Here is a 15,461-nt window from a genome sequence, read left to right on the forward strand (position 1 = left end):
TTTTCAGTTCTGTCTCAGGGGTAATTTTTCCACGAGTAGTTGTAAATTGGCTGTGTCCATGGGAGGAGGTGAGTTCCGAGTGTGCTTATGCCGCCATCTTGACTCCTCTCTGTACATGCTCTTTGATGGTATATAACCACGCTGTACACCCCACTTCTTTGGAGTGCTCCATTTCTTTGTGAAAGGACTCTCCCAAGCTATATGGTCCTCAAAGTTTAGCTCATAGTAAACTCACCCCAAGTTGGTTTTATAGATTTTTTATTGATTATTTGCGTCGACATTCTATTTGTCCCTCTAGTATCTAAACATAGTACCTGACACCTTGGAGACACTCAGAAAAAGTTTGATGAGTGAATATGTGGGAGACCACACTGGCTGGAGAAGAAGGGGTTTTTTGGGGAGTGGTAGAAAATTCCCTCATGTTCCTACCATAGTGGTTGAGGCTGTGGGCTTTGGACCAGTTTGTCTCGGCACCAGTCCCAGTTATCCCGCTTTTAACTGGAGAACCTGTTCAAAGTATTTACTCTCTGAGCCTTAGTTTCCTCATCTATAAAATGGAGCTACTGAGAGCTCCTGTCTCATAGGGTTTTAGTGAGATTCAAATGCATTAACTTATGTAAAGTATTTAGAAGAACTCCTTGGCACATAGTAGGCATTAACATGTTAGCTGTTGTGTTATCATTATTGCTCTTATATCTTAACAATACTCTGATTTTGAAAAGATGTTTTCATAAAATAGTTGATCCTCATTATTTGTGGATTCCGTGTCTGCACAATTGCCTACTAGCTAAAATGTACTGGTAGCCCCCAAATCAACATTCACAGGGCTTTCATGTCCATTTGCAGATAAACAAAAAGTGGTGAAAAATTTGATTCACTCGAAGTGCACGTTCCCAGCTGAGGGGTACAAGGTGACTCTCTGCCCTGTTGTTTCAGCCCATACTGTAAACAAGTGTCTTTCATACAGTGTATTTAGTTCCTCATTTGTTATCTTTTTGTGCATTGTGTTGGTGACTCCACTGTTTAATATGTCCCCCATATGTAGTGTTGCAATGCTGCCTGGTGTTCCTCAGGGCAAGAGGCTGTGACGTGCCTTTACAGAGAAAGTATTTGTGTTCGACAAGCTTCTTTCAGACACGAGGTACAGTGCTATTAGTCTAAGTTCAATGTTAATATATCAACAATATATATTAAATAAGGTGACTTGAAAGAGAAACACACAGAGAAAAAGGTTATGTATTGATCAGTTGAAGAAAATGTGACTAAGTTTTGCAGGAACATAATCCTCACAGTGACTCTGTAAAATGTCACACTCTGCATAAAGAGAACTGACTGTATCTTATGTAATCCTCACATACTCCTTTATAACAGGCAGGGTAGGGAACAGAGTGTCCACATTCTACGGGCTATTACAGACCTTAAGAACCAAGTAGAGAATTTAAAATGTCTTGTGTTCAGTATAAGAGCCATGAGTTTTTGAGCAAGGAAGATCTAGGATGAACTGATGTTTAAGGAAAAATTACCTGGCAAGAGACTGTAGTTTTGAGAGGAAGAGGGAGAACTGAGCCAGAAAGAAGGACCAGCTGATAACTCTCAAAGTATTCCCATTGCTAGGTGAAGAGATTCGGAGCTAAGGTGCTGATGTGATAAAGGAAAAGTAGCAGCCAAGGGATGAAATAATGGATTTGGTAACCATATATAGGGTGTAAGTTAGGCTGTGGTTCTCAAAGTGGGGTCCCTGAACCAGCAACATCAGCATCACCTGGGTACTGGAAAGAAATGCAAATTGTCAGGTGCTGCTGCAGACCTGCTGAACTGGAAGTTCTGGGGTGGGGCTTGACAACCTGGGTTTCAACAAGGCCTCCAGATGCTTCCAGTGCCCATCAAGTTTAAGAGCCAATGAAATAGAAAAATGATTCCACCACGTCACCATGCCCAGGTAAGCCACAGGCAGGGAGGTGATATTTGTTTGGAGGATAAGACACATTTTAAATTTTAGGAAAAAGTAATTCAGTGTCTGTTTCATCGTGAGGATTCCAGAGATGCCATTTTAGCTCTCTGCATGTGAAGCTCTTTTTTCCACAATATGTTCTCCTTTAGAGAGCCCTTGGTAAGTTATTTACCAATTACCACATGTTCTGAGAGTCCCTTATTTCTTGAAATCCCTTTTCAGACGTGAAAATATACTTTATTTTTGTGCACAATCTCCTCTCTTTAAAATCTGGAATTCTCTTCCTATAGGATCATGTATCGCACATGCAGCCTTACTGTCAATTTGGAATGCCATGGGTTTGTTCCAAAAGCTTAGAATGATTTAGAATTTTGAACCTGATGAATAGAGAATTTATATGCTTCTGTGTAGGATTCATATTTTTCAGATGTCTAGAAGTATCCCAACTTGCCAGTAATGTGGCCTTAAGATTTAGCAGAACTTGAAAACCTGAATATTGTAGAAAATTAATTACATCTGTAATATTAACATTTACAAAATAAATGATAATATTGCTAACGTACCAATGAGCACTTTCTATATTCTAAGCTCTGAAAGTATCTTGCTTACATAGTAAAACTGATAAAGTTTCAAAGATGAGCCAAGTAACTTTTCAGCAAAAGCTTTACTTGAGTGTATCTTGACTTCTTTTTTGACAGTTTTAGCCTTAATGTCACAGTAATGTTTTCTTTTTCTGGGAATCAGATAATCTTCTAGTTGGTGAACACTTTAATTTTTAATGGTCACTTGTATTTTGTGATATGCACGTGTTCACATAATCTATAAGAACTATCCATTACCACCCACATATAAGATTATACAGGAATGGAAGAATTGTGGCTGACTTACTGTATATAATTGTTCAGCCAAAGCAGATGGCAGACTCTACTACGTACAACGATTTAAGGGTTTGAAGCAGTATCTCTAAATACAAATAATCTCAAAAACGTTAATATATAATGTATATTACTTACTGTGTTAACTAACCAAAATAGTTAAATTTGTTATCTTTCCTCCCTTTATAAGGATGAACCCATTATATAGATTCTGTACAAAGTTGCAAAGATCAGTTTTTTCCTTTTCAAAATTTATTTATTTTAATTTTTAATAGTGAGAACCATAGTGTTGGGTAAATTGCTGCACAATTACTGGAAATACTGAGAGTCTTTTGGAAAAGTGTAGAAGTCTAAAGATAATGAAAAGTACATTTCTCCAATGTCAAGTCCTTTGAGATTCTGTCTAGTTGTACTCTGAAGAGATGGAAGATTATGTACCAGCACAGGACACAAGGGAACAGGCTGCCAACTTGAGGGCTTCCCATGGACAACAGAGTGCCTGGCAGACACTTGGAGATTGAATATGGGCTTTGTCCATGGCTGGGCCCAGAGAGGAGGATTTTGCTTAAATGATCAGAGACTAGACCACCTTTTTTCTGGATAATAAGTAATATTTACCATGTAAATTTCTTTATAAATCTCTGAATAAAATAAAATTATAACCCGTATAGAAATCAACTCTTACTGAGAAGCCCCACAGCCTTTTCTAGAGAGCTCAACAGAAAATGTCTGAGCTGACTGTGAATTGGTCTTCTCTGAAAGCCAACCAGCCCTTCATTGATAGCCCTGGATAAGGAAGGCCAGATACAATTCTTTGAATATGTTTAGCTGAATTCAGAACCAAAAATCCTACCTCCAGTTGGCTCATCTGTGAGAATGGATGGCCGGCCTTATTTCACAGGCTGGGCAGTTGAGGTTTCAGATGAACTTAATTGTTCTCTTCCACAGGGATGGAAAAGGAGGAATTTGACATCGATTCAGTGCTCAGATTTTGCAGGTAAATATAGGGTCATAGAGGGGAATAAAGATTTCAGCAAATTGGTTTTTTGTTCTCTACAGTGGAAGTAATTTAAGCAACAGAGGGTCTCTCACTCCAACGTCTCTTCCCTGTTATCTATCTGTAATATCGCTGTAAAAATTCTCTCTTTAAAGATTTCAGTCTTGGGCCAGCCCCGTGGCTTCATGGTTAAGTGCGTATGCTCCACTACTGGCGGCCCGGGTTCATATCCTGGGCGCACACGGACCCACCGCTTCTCTGGCCATGCTGAGGCCACATCCCACATACAGCAACTAGAAGGATGTGCAAATATGACATACAACTATCTATTGGGGCTTTGAGGAAAAAAAGGAGGAAGATTGGCAATAGATCTTAGCTCAGAGCCAGTCTTCCTCAAAAAAAGAGGAGGATTAGCACGATGTTAGCTCAGGGCTGATCTTCTTGACACACACACACACAAAAAAAAATTTTCAGTCTTTTTTCTTTGCAGTCTGTTTATTATCATCTTTACGAATGCTTTGATTTCACCATCTTCTTGGCACCACAACGGTAGCCATTGAGATGTTATATAGATTCAGTTTTGCAATTTTATCATCTTATCTCTATTTCCTCTGCCGTTTCTTAGTTTTAGTTCTTACTGTATCTTATGCTTGAAAATATTTGAAGCTTATAGTGTGTATCAGTTCCTTATTTTCTCAACTTTTATTATCTAAGTTCCCTCAACTATCACTTTTTTAAAACAAGAAGTGAAATACATAACAGAACAATACACTGTAATAAACTGACCACTTATAAAATTAAGTTAAACCTGAAATCCCTCTCCACTTAACAGAGACCATCTTTCATAATTCACCATGATTTAGTTTGGACAGGGTCAGTTTATCAATGATTTTTGGATGTTTTAAACCACACGAGATGAATACAATATAAGGTAAAATTGTTAATCTTGCAGAAGTTGTAGAATTTATTGATGGTTAGAGAAGTTGATGGCAGAGAACCTGAATCATATGAAAAGTAGTTGATTACTTAGCACCTGACAGAGTTTGTTAATATGTTAAAGATGATAAGACATACATGTTAAATAGATAACTTTGCATATCAGAGTATTGTCAGAGGCCACTGGGAAAATTCATAGTGTTCTCAAATACTGCAAAAAAATGACCATTTTTTCATAAAAGATGTCATACATGATGGCATCACATACTTATGTCAGAAAATTTGCAATGAAGAAAATTAACACTTGAGTCATTTTAATTCTAAAAATTTGTTCATGCTTACTATTAGGTTAAAAACAATTTTTAGAAATAAAGTGGTAAATGATGTACTTGCTTAATTTTTAATTTTTTTAGGAAAAAAACTTTTTCACATTTTTAAAAAATATTTATTTGTATTTATTTTATGTTGAATTTATTCCTATGCCTAAAGGCTTTTTTTAATTAACTAACACCAATTCTTTTCAAACTCTTTGAAAAAGTTGAAGAGGAGAGACTACATCTAAAATCATCCTATGGGGTTAGCACTACCCTGATATCAAAGCTAAAGACACTAAGAGAAAGGAAAACTACAGGTCAATACCTTTCATGAATATTGATACAAAAAGCAAATTCAGCAGCATATTAAAAGGATTATACGTCATTTTTAAGTGGGATTTATTCCTGGAATACAAGGATGTTTTGATATATGAAAATGAATCAATGTAATTAACCACATTAATAGAATGAAGGAAAAATGTGATCATCTCAATGGATGCAGAAAAGGCGTTTGACAAAACTAAACATGCTATCATGTTAAAAACACTAAAAAACCCTCAGAGTAAAAGGAAGCTATTTCAATATAATAAAAACCATATATAGAAATCCACAGAGAACATCGTATTCAAGGGTGAAAGACTGAAATCTTTTTATCTAAGATCAGGAGAAAGGCAAGAAGGTCAACTTTCACCACTTCTATTCAACATGGTTTTAGAAGTTCTAGCCAAAGCAATTAGATAAGAAAAAGAAAGAAATAACATTCAAATTGGAAAGGAAGAAATAATATTATATTTGTTTACACATAATATCTTATATGTTGAAACCCCTAAAAATTCCACAAAAAAATTTTAGAACTAATAAATTATGCAGAGTAGTGGGACACAAAATCAACCTGCAAAAATTAGTTGTTCTTCTATACATTAATTACAAGTAAAAAGAAATTTAAAAACTTCACATTTTTATTTACAATAGCATCAAAAAGAGTAAAATACTTAAGAATCAACTTACAGAGGTAAAAATTCCAATGATTTTTTTGCAAAAATACAAAAATCTATCCTAAAATTCATATGGACTCTCAAGGGACCCTGAATAGCCAAAACAATCTAGAAAAAGAAGAACAACGGCCGGCCCAGTGGCTTAGTGGTTAAGTGAGTGTGCTCGGCTGCTGGTGGCCCGGGTTTGGATCCTGGGCGCACACCGACACACCACTTCTCTGGCCATGCTGAGGCCACGTCCCAAATACAGCAACTAGAAGGATGTGCAACTATGACATACAACAATCTACTGGGGCTTTGGGGGAAAAAATAAATAAATAAATAAAATTGTAAAAAAAAAAAGAAGAACAAAGTTAGAGAACACACACTTCCTGATTTCAAAACTTACTACAAAGTAATCAAAACAGTCTGGTACTGGCATAAATACACACAATATACTGGTGAAATATTATAGAGAGCCCTGAAATAAACCTTTGCATATATGGTCAAATGATTTTTGACAAGGGTGCAAAGATCATTCATTGGAGAAAGGATAAGTTTTTCAACAAATGGTGCTTGAAAACTGGATGCCCACATGCAATAGAATGATGTTGGACACTTACCTTACACCATATACAAAAATTAACTCAAATTGGATCCAAGATATAAATGTTAGAGTTGAAGATATAAAATCCTTAGAAGAAAACACAGGGTAAAAGCTGCATGTCATTGGGTCCAAATGCCATTGCCAACAATGATTTCTTTACTATGACACCAAAGACATAAGCTACAAAAAAAGTAACAAATTGGACTTCATCAAAATGAAACGTTTTCTGTATCACAAGATACTAACAACAGAGTAAAAGGGCAACGCACAGAATGGTTGAAAAGATTTGCAAATCACATATCTGATAAGGGATTAATATCTAGCATATATAAAGAACTCTTACAGCTCAACAATAAAAAAAACAATTTAAAAATGCACAAAGGACTTGAATAGACATTTCTGCAAACAAAATAAAAAATGGCCAGTAAACACATGAAAAGATGTTCAACATCACTAAGTATCAGGAAAATGCATAATAAAACCACAATGAGATACATCTTCACAGCCATTAGCATAGTTACTATCACAAAATCAGAAAATAACAAGTGTTGGCAAGGATGTTGAGAAATTAAACCCCTTGTGCAAGGAAGGTGACAATATAAAACTGGAAAACAGTATGGCAGTTCCTTCAAAAATTAAAAATAGAATTACCATATGATCTAGCAATTCAACTTATGGGTTCTGAAATAATAGAAAACACATTTATCAGTCTCTGCCTCCAGTTCCTGGCACAGAGCTCCTAAAACTTTGTAATTTCCTAAATGATAAGAACATTAGGAGTGACTCTTATTCTAATATTTGTCTTTGACACCATACCTGACACAGAGACCATAAACCCTTGTAATTTCCCTTTTTTTTTTTTTAGGAAGATCAGCCCTGAGCTAACATCCGTGATAATCCTCCTCATTTTGCTGAGGAAGACCGGCTCTGAGCTAACATTTATTGCCAATTCTCCTCCTTTTTTTTTCCCCCAAAGCAACAGTAGATCGTTGTATGTCATACTTGCATATCCTTCTAGTTGCTGTATGTGGGATGTGACCTCAGCATTGCTGGAGAAGCGGTGCGTCGGTGCGTGCCCGGGATCCAAACCTGGGCTGCCAGTAGCATAGCGTGTGCACTTAACTGCTAAGCCACAGGGCCGACCTCCTTGTAATTTCCTAATTGATAAGAACACTAGGAGAAGCTTTTGTTCTATTGAGACAACTCTGGGTGTGCTTCTGGATGGCTCCTGGATGGGGGCTGGTCACCAGGAAGACCAAGCCCTTATTAGAAGCTTCAAATTTTTAGCCTAACTCCTTATCCTGCAGAGAAGGAAGGGGTGCTGGTAACTGAGTTAATAATTGATCATGCCTACATGACGAAGCCTCCATTAAAATCCCAATAGAAGGAGGTCCAGAGAGCTTCCAGGTTGACAATGACAAGGAGGGCTTGGAGAGTGGTGCACCTGGATATGGCATGAATGCTCTGTGCCCCTTCTCCATACTTTTCCCTATACACCACTTCCATCAGGCTCTTCTTGAGTCATATCCTTTTATAATAAACTAGTGATCTAGTAAATGTTTCTCTGAGTTTTGTGAGCCACTCTAGTCAATTAATCAAACCCAGTGAGGAGGTTGTGGGAATCTCTGGTTTATAGCCAGTCAGTCAGAAGTACAGGTAACAACCTGGGCTTGTAATTAGCATCTGAAGTTGAGGTGAGGTTGGGTGGGTGTGCAGTCTTATAGGACTAAGCCCTCAACCTGTGGAATCTGATGTATCTCTGGGTTGAAAGCATCAAATTGAGTTGAATTATCTGATGACTAGCTGGCATTCCAAAAATTGCTTGTTGGAAGTGTGGGGAACCCCCCACGTGTGAAAAAATGAATCTCAGAACACCATTTATGGGCATACACCCAAAATTATTGAATGCAGAGGTATAAAGACATAAATGTACACCTGTGTTCTTAACAGGATTATTCAAAATAGCCAGAAGCTGGAAGCAAACCAGGTGTCCATCAACAGATGAAGTGACAAAAAAAATGTGGTGCATACACACAGGGGAATACCATTCACCCTTAAAAGGAAGAAATTCTGACACATGTTATGACAAGGATGATCCTTGAGGACTTTATGCTAAGTGAAATAAAGCCATCCACAAAAGGAAAAATACTGTATGATTCCACTCATATACGGTATGTACAGTACTCAAATTCAGAGGAATAGAAAGGAGAATGGTGTTTCCCAAGAACAAGAGGGAAGGACAACAGGCAGTTGTTGCTTAATGAGCACAGAGTTTCAGTGCAATGTGAAAATAGTTCTGTGGATGGTTGGAGGTTATGGCTACACAATAATGTGAATGAACTGCATGTCACTGAACTGTACACTTAAAAATGGTTAAAGTGGTCAATTTTATGTTATGCATATTTTATGATCATTTAAAAAAATTAATTATTTTCAACAAATGAACAAACACTATCTACACGTAATAGCATGGATGAATATCACAACCAAAATGCTGCATAAAAGTAATTATATTCAAAAGGCTATAAATTTTTAATTCCATTTATATAAAATCCAAAAAAGAAACAGAACCGAGGTCTGGCTTCCAGTAATGGTGGAGTGGCTTGTTGAATTAACACTCTCACAGATAACAATGTTAAAATCTGCATTAAATATTATATGTATTTATATAGAATCATGTATTTATATGTAATACACATATAATAAATGTGTATATGTGTGTATGCATAAATCTCTTCCGAAAGCAAGCAGAACTGAGAAGGAGTCTTCCCTAAAATGATGGGAATTGCACCAGGAGATATTTGCAAGCTTGAGTCATTTGCCTCAAAGCATTCCAAAATCTGTACATGACACAGACGGGAAAAACTACAGTCTTACTTGTAATGTTAGAGGATGTATTTTGGGGCTAACAGAGTAGCTGGAAAGTTCAGGGAGAAATTCTGGAAGGGAGGGAGCCACAAAGAGTAAAATCTCAAAATATGTATGTAAGTCTCCCCCACACAAACACCAAATTGGCAGATCTTTGAACAACACACAAACAGGGTAGGCCCCAGAGGGCCTAGTGTAAAAACAGCAATTGGAAGAGGAGAGAACTGAATGAGGATTTCAGCTATGCCCACTGTAAAGGAGAGAAGATTGGAGTTTCAGTCCAGCCAAGTTAACTCTCTGCTAGAAAAATAACAACACTCTTCAAAGGAATACAATAGAATCCAGATTCTCTATAACTATCATTCATGGATTCCAGTACACAGTTTAAAAAATCATGAGATTTGAAGAGATGGGAAAATGTAATCCACATATGACCAAAAGCAGGCAGTAGAAACTCTCCCCAAGGTGTTGCAATTATCTGACAAGGATAAGAAAGCAGCTATTATAAAGATGATCAAGGTGGTATGAAAAATATTCTCATAATGAATGAACATATCTGGAAACTTAGCAGAGAAATGGAAATTACAAAAAAGACCCAAATAGGAAGATTAAATTTAAAAAAATGCTTTCGAGTTTACATGTACATTAGAAACAGTAAAAGAGGGCCGGCCCAGAGGCTTAGCGATCAAGTGTGCGCGCTCCACTGCTGGCGTCCCGGGGTTCGGATCCCGGATGTGCACTGATGCACCGCTTCTCTGGTCATGCTGAGGCTGCGTCCCACATACAGCAACTAGAAGAATGTGCAGCAATGACATAGAACTATCTATTGGGGCTTTGGGGCGAAAAATAAATAAATAAAATTAAAAATAAAAAGGAACAGTAGAAGAAACATGAAGATAGAGCAATAGAAATTATCCAGTCTGAACCAAAGAATGTAAAAATTTTGAAGAAAAATGAAGAGAGCCTTACCTGTGAGATGATTGAGTCCCCAGCAGAGAGGGGAGAGACAGAAAATTTAAATGAAGCAGAAAGGCAAATCAATAAGTAATAACATAAAACATCCAAAATTTGGTAGAAAATCTAAAATTTTAGATCCAAGGAAGTCAGCAAACATAGAAAATAAAATACAAAATAAAACCATACCTGGGCACATGATAGTCAAGCTGCTAAAATCCAAAGATAAAAAGAAATCTTGAAAGCCGTCAGGGAAATACATATATACAGGGGAAGACATTACATACAGGGAGAAATAACGTCAACGATGGATGATATATTATCAAAAGCAAAAGAGACAAATCAACAACAAAATTACATCTTTCAAGTGTAGAAAGAAAACCCAAAAGTCAACACAGGATACTATATTTAGCAGATCTCACTTTCAAGAAGGAGGCAGAAGCCACAATAGTATTCTGCACACCTATTAGGTGGCTGAAATAAAAAATAAAATTGCAAAAATCAAGTATTGGTGAGGACAAGTAGCAACTAGAACTGGGAATGCAACATGATAGTTGCATTCGGATAACGGTTTAGCAGGTACTTATAAAGTTAAACGTACACTTATTATATGACTCAGATATCCCTCTCCTAGGGATTTACTTAAGCAAATTGAAAACTAATGTTTAAATAAAAATCTTTGGCTGAATCTTCATAACCATGTTATTCATAATTGCCACCAGGTGGAAATAAACTAAAAGTCCTTCATTAGGTGAATGGAGAAAGAAACTGTGGTGAGTTGGGACATTAGAATACTACTTGGCAATAAAAAGGATAAACTCTTGATTCACACAACAACATGGATGAATCTTGGCTGCATTTCTCTAAGTGAAGGAAGCCCAATTCAAAAGGCTGTACAGTATATGATTTCATTTGTATGACTTTCTAGAAAAGTCAGCATTACAGAGATGAAAAATGATCAGTGGTTGCCAAGGGATGGAATGGGGGAAGGGGTTGACTACACAGGAACAGTATGAGAGAATTTTGGGGGGGTGAAAAAAACAGCTCTGTATGCTAGTGTGGAGGTGGAAAATGACCATAAAGTTGTCAAAACCCACAGAACTGTACACTACAAAGAGTGAATTTTACTCTGCAAATTTTAAAAATCAATCAGGATGCTGGGGAACTCAGACGAAATGCAGTGACAAATGAATCTCATTGTATTACAAGCATGTGACATAGCCACACATAATGGGTGGGGATGAAAGGTCCTGACCTAAGTTACTTTGGAAGACAGTGTTTTGACGGGATACTGTAAAACTAAAGAACTGTACACAAACACTGTATGCTAGGTGGTAAATTTGTTTTTCATAAGGGTACGGATTAGCAATTCTGAAACTAGTTGACACATTAGTAAATATATTGTAGCTAACTGGAGTTAAGTTTCTCATTGTTGGTGAAAGAAATTAAAAATAAACAAAATGAGAATGCTAGAATAAACTCTGTGGTGCTGGATAGGAGTTGGAAATATCAGTATCAATCCATGTCACTTCTAACATATCTATCCAGATAGATGGATAGATTGATAGTTCAATAGATAGATGTGCATACCTGAGTTTATATTCATACATATATTTCCAGGCTCTGCTGAGAGGGTCCGGGAGCAGTGACACCCTAGTATCAATGAGCACACTTAGCTCCCAGATATTGGTTTCTAAATATCATTCTCCAATAAAAAGAACCAGGTTTCCTTGGAGAAATGGCTAATTCTAGGGCTGGAGATGGAAAATACAATCTGAGCCTGGACCATCTTGTAGTGCCAGAAAGTAGAAAAGTGCTTTAAATAAAACACAGCAAATGATAAATTGTGTCAAAAGGAATCAATCTGAAAGATTTCTCAATGGCTCAAGCTGGAAAACTGTGAGCAACATAATAAATAATGGTAGCATTGCATTATTACACAGAGAATAAAATAAATATCCATGAGTGTATACTGACATAAAATAAGGAAGGAAGAAAGAAAGAGGAATAAAAAAGAATAAGAGAAAGAAAGGAAGAAGGAAGGGAGAGGGAGGGAGGGAATTTTCCTCACAGAATTCCAAATAATAAATATGACTGGATAGCATGAAATAGAAAATCGGCACTAGAACACCACAGTAATAACTATTGTGGGTTAGGCTGACAGATGAATGCAAAAACTGTGGGTGAAACTTAAAAAAAATAAATACATTTGCAGAGCCTCAAATCATCTGCCTCAAAATACCTAACGTTTTTCTGTTAATTACTTTAAAAGACCTATGACTATTGAAAGCAAAAATTATAACACTGTATTGTGGGATTTATAACATGGGAAGATGTAAAATTTATGACAACAATAGCACAAAGGACAGACAGAAGTAAATGGAACTGTTCTGTAGCAAGTCTTCCATATTTTACATTGATTAAACTGGTGCACTATTAAGTCTAGGTAGGCTGTGATATGTTAAAGATGCATATTGTAATCTGGACCAACCACTAAAAAATGCAAAGCTGTGTCACTTAAATGCTAATAAAGGAATTAAACAGCATACAAAAATGGTTTGTACAAAAATATTCACAGGAGATGACCTGCACATCCCCAGGAGGAAGATGAGCCCACTGTGGGACATCCTCAGAGCAGAACGCCCTCAGCACTGCCGAGGAGCAAACGCTGACACACACATGTTGGGAGAGACTCATCAACCTCGTGTCGAGGGAAGCAAGCTGGACAGAAAACAATACACGTGGGATGATTTCAGCCAAGATGAACCGACGCTGAAAAAACCAGAACAGTGGTTGCCTCGGGGGAAGGAAAAAATTGCCTAGGAAGGAACAGGAAGGGGTTTTCTGGGGGTGATGGAAATATCCTATTCTTAAAGGCTTGAAGGTTATATGGGCATGTTTATTTGCCAAAAATGTAAGGTTGAGATTTGTGCCTTTCAGTGTGCGTACTTCTTACCCCCCCACACACACAAAGGACTAAAAGAATAATAAAGTGAGGTGGGAATGGGATGGATTGTGGAAGAAACAAAAATGGCAGATGATTAGTCTTTGTTGAAGCTGGGTGACAAGCCTACTATGTTGTTTTGTGTATTTTGTATATTGTTTAAATTGTTCTGTAATAAAACCCTTGTATAAGAAGACAAACTTGATATATAGTGTTCGCTGGTAAGATGTCAGTTACCTTTGGGGAGGAAGGAGGGAGAAAGGGATTGTCGGGGCCTGAGTGAAGCTGGTGCTAGTTCTTGGTCACACAAGTGTGTTCACTTCGTAATAATTCTTTGAGGTTTACATGGATGACTTCTGCGTATATTTCTATATGCATGTTATACATCAATAAACATTTTAAATCCGGCATATTTGCAAAAAGATCCTAACTCAATATCTCAGAATAACAGCAGTGTTTTGTTTTAAAGTGGAACACGTTCACTCATGATATCATCAGATGGATTTTAATACTCCCAAGTATCTAGTAATGCCCTCACCCTTGAGTGGCCCCGCTGGGTCGTATCATTTTTGCCTCAATTTGTCAAGTGACATGGCTTTGAGTTTTTATGATGGGTATGAGCCCTTAAGGTGGGTGGGTTCCAAGGGGAGGATCTCTGCAGCAACCCTGATCACGAGGTCCAGAGGGAGGATCATGGCAGGCTGGATGGATGGAGGGGATGGTAGGACAGATGGCCTTGAAAAGGCAAATTCCAGGATCTCATGAGCCCGGTATTTCCATTTTAGATATTGAATTTACATCTCAAATACTGGCCAGGGAGCTTCCACCAGGGCTGCAAGCATTCTCAACAATAGCCAGGCTGGTGAGCCCCACTCCTACGCGAGTACTGGCCTCAAAGGATGCAGCCCAACCACACAGCACATACTCTGGGGGATGGGCAAGGCATGGAGAGATGGCATCGTATAGAGAAGAGTCGGGGTAGAAGGTGGGATGTAGAAGCAGAGGGGAGTGGGCAAGGGGTGGAAGGACAGGTGGGAGTTGGGTCCCCTAGCTGTGCATGCTGAGTGCTTTTGTCTCTTAACCATTCCCGGCTTGGAGCTTGAAGGACTGCAGGACTACAACTCCCAAGACGCTCTGGGCATGGGGCGGTGCCTAGCCCTGGGGCGAGGAGCAGGGCAGTGAAGGCTTGCCTGAGGACCAAACAGCCATTGACGCAGGACTCTGGTCCTGCACCAGCTCAAACTGGACTGTGTCCTAGAGGGATGTGACTGGATGAGAGGGAACAGGGAGTTAGGGTGTGGCAGCTGCATGGGCAGCCGCCAGCCTGCAGCGTGCAACTGCTTTTGTCCAAAATTGAAGCTGGACTCACGCCTCTTCCCCACTGCCTCCCTCCTTTGCTTGATTCCTCCGCCCCCCTGTGTGCCTGTGGGTCTTTCCACAGCCTCCTACCTAGTCCAGGGCCAGGTGCTTCTCTAAACTGCTTATGGGAACTGGTTTGTCATCCCAGAAACTTTCCACTTTGCCTGCTGCCCTCTGCCTTCTCCAGCCAAAGTGCCATCATTTCATCAGCTTTTGGGAGACATTCGCCCTTGTGGCCCCTCTTGCAAGCACAACTTAAGAGTTTGCAGGGTGGTAACATTGGCTGTTGCTTGCCTTTTTTGCAGATGTGGAAGTTGAGGCATCTGTGAGGTTAATCACTGTTATCCCCAGGATCCGCTAAGAGCAGAGGACAACAAATCAATTCCCAGGCAAGTATCTAGTAGGCCGTTTTCACCAACCCCTTCCAGTGCAGAGGCCTCCGAAACAGCATCCTTAAGATTAGAATAGCTTAAGTATTTTGCTCTTTAGATTGATCACCTAATCTCAGCTCAGGCCTGAGTGGCCAGTCTCTCAGGGACAGGGGTGGCGACTCTCATCACTCAGGAAGAGACCAGTGGTCCAGCTTTGGGAAAGGGATGTTCATGGTAGACAGCACCTGGGCAGCATTTGAAACCCATCAGCTTTAACATCTCTGCTTTGGATTCCGGCAAGGTTCCCGGAT

General features: G+C 38.6%; 1 long non-coding RNA gene across 1 annotated transcript; it reads left to right on the forward strand.

Annotated features, from left to right (window-relative positions):
- Positions 1-1,056: 1,056 nt before the first annotated feature.
- Positions 1,057-8,672, forward strand: LOC131402152 (uncharacterized). Its single transcript, XR_009218319.1, has 3 exons — positions 1,057-1,141; positions 3,775-3,823; positions 8,605-8,672. It is a non-coding gene; the product is annotated as an uncharacterized LOC131402152 (long non-coding RNA).
- The last annotated feature ends 6,789 nt before the right edge of the window (positions 8,673-15,461 follow it).

The sequence above is a fragment of the Diceros bicornis genome (assembly GCF_020826845.1).
Source record: "Diceros bicornis minor isolate mBicDic1 chromosome 30 unlocalized genomic scaffold, mDicBic1.mat.cur SUPER_30_unloc_3, whole genome shotgun sequence".
NCBI classification, from domain to species: Eukaryota; Metazoa; Chordata; class Mammalia; order Perissodactyla; family Rhinocerotidae; genus Diceros; species Diceros bicornis.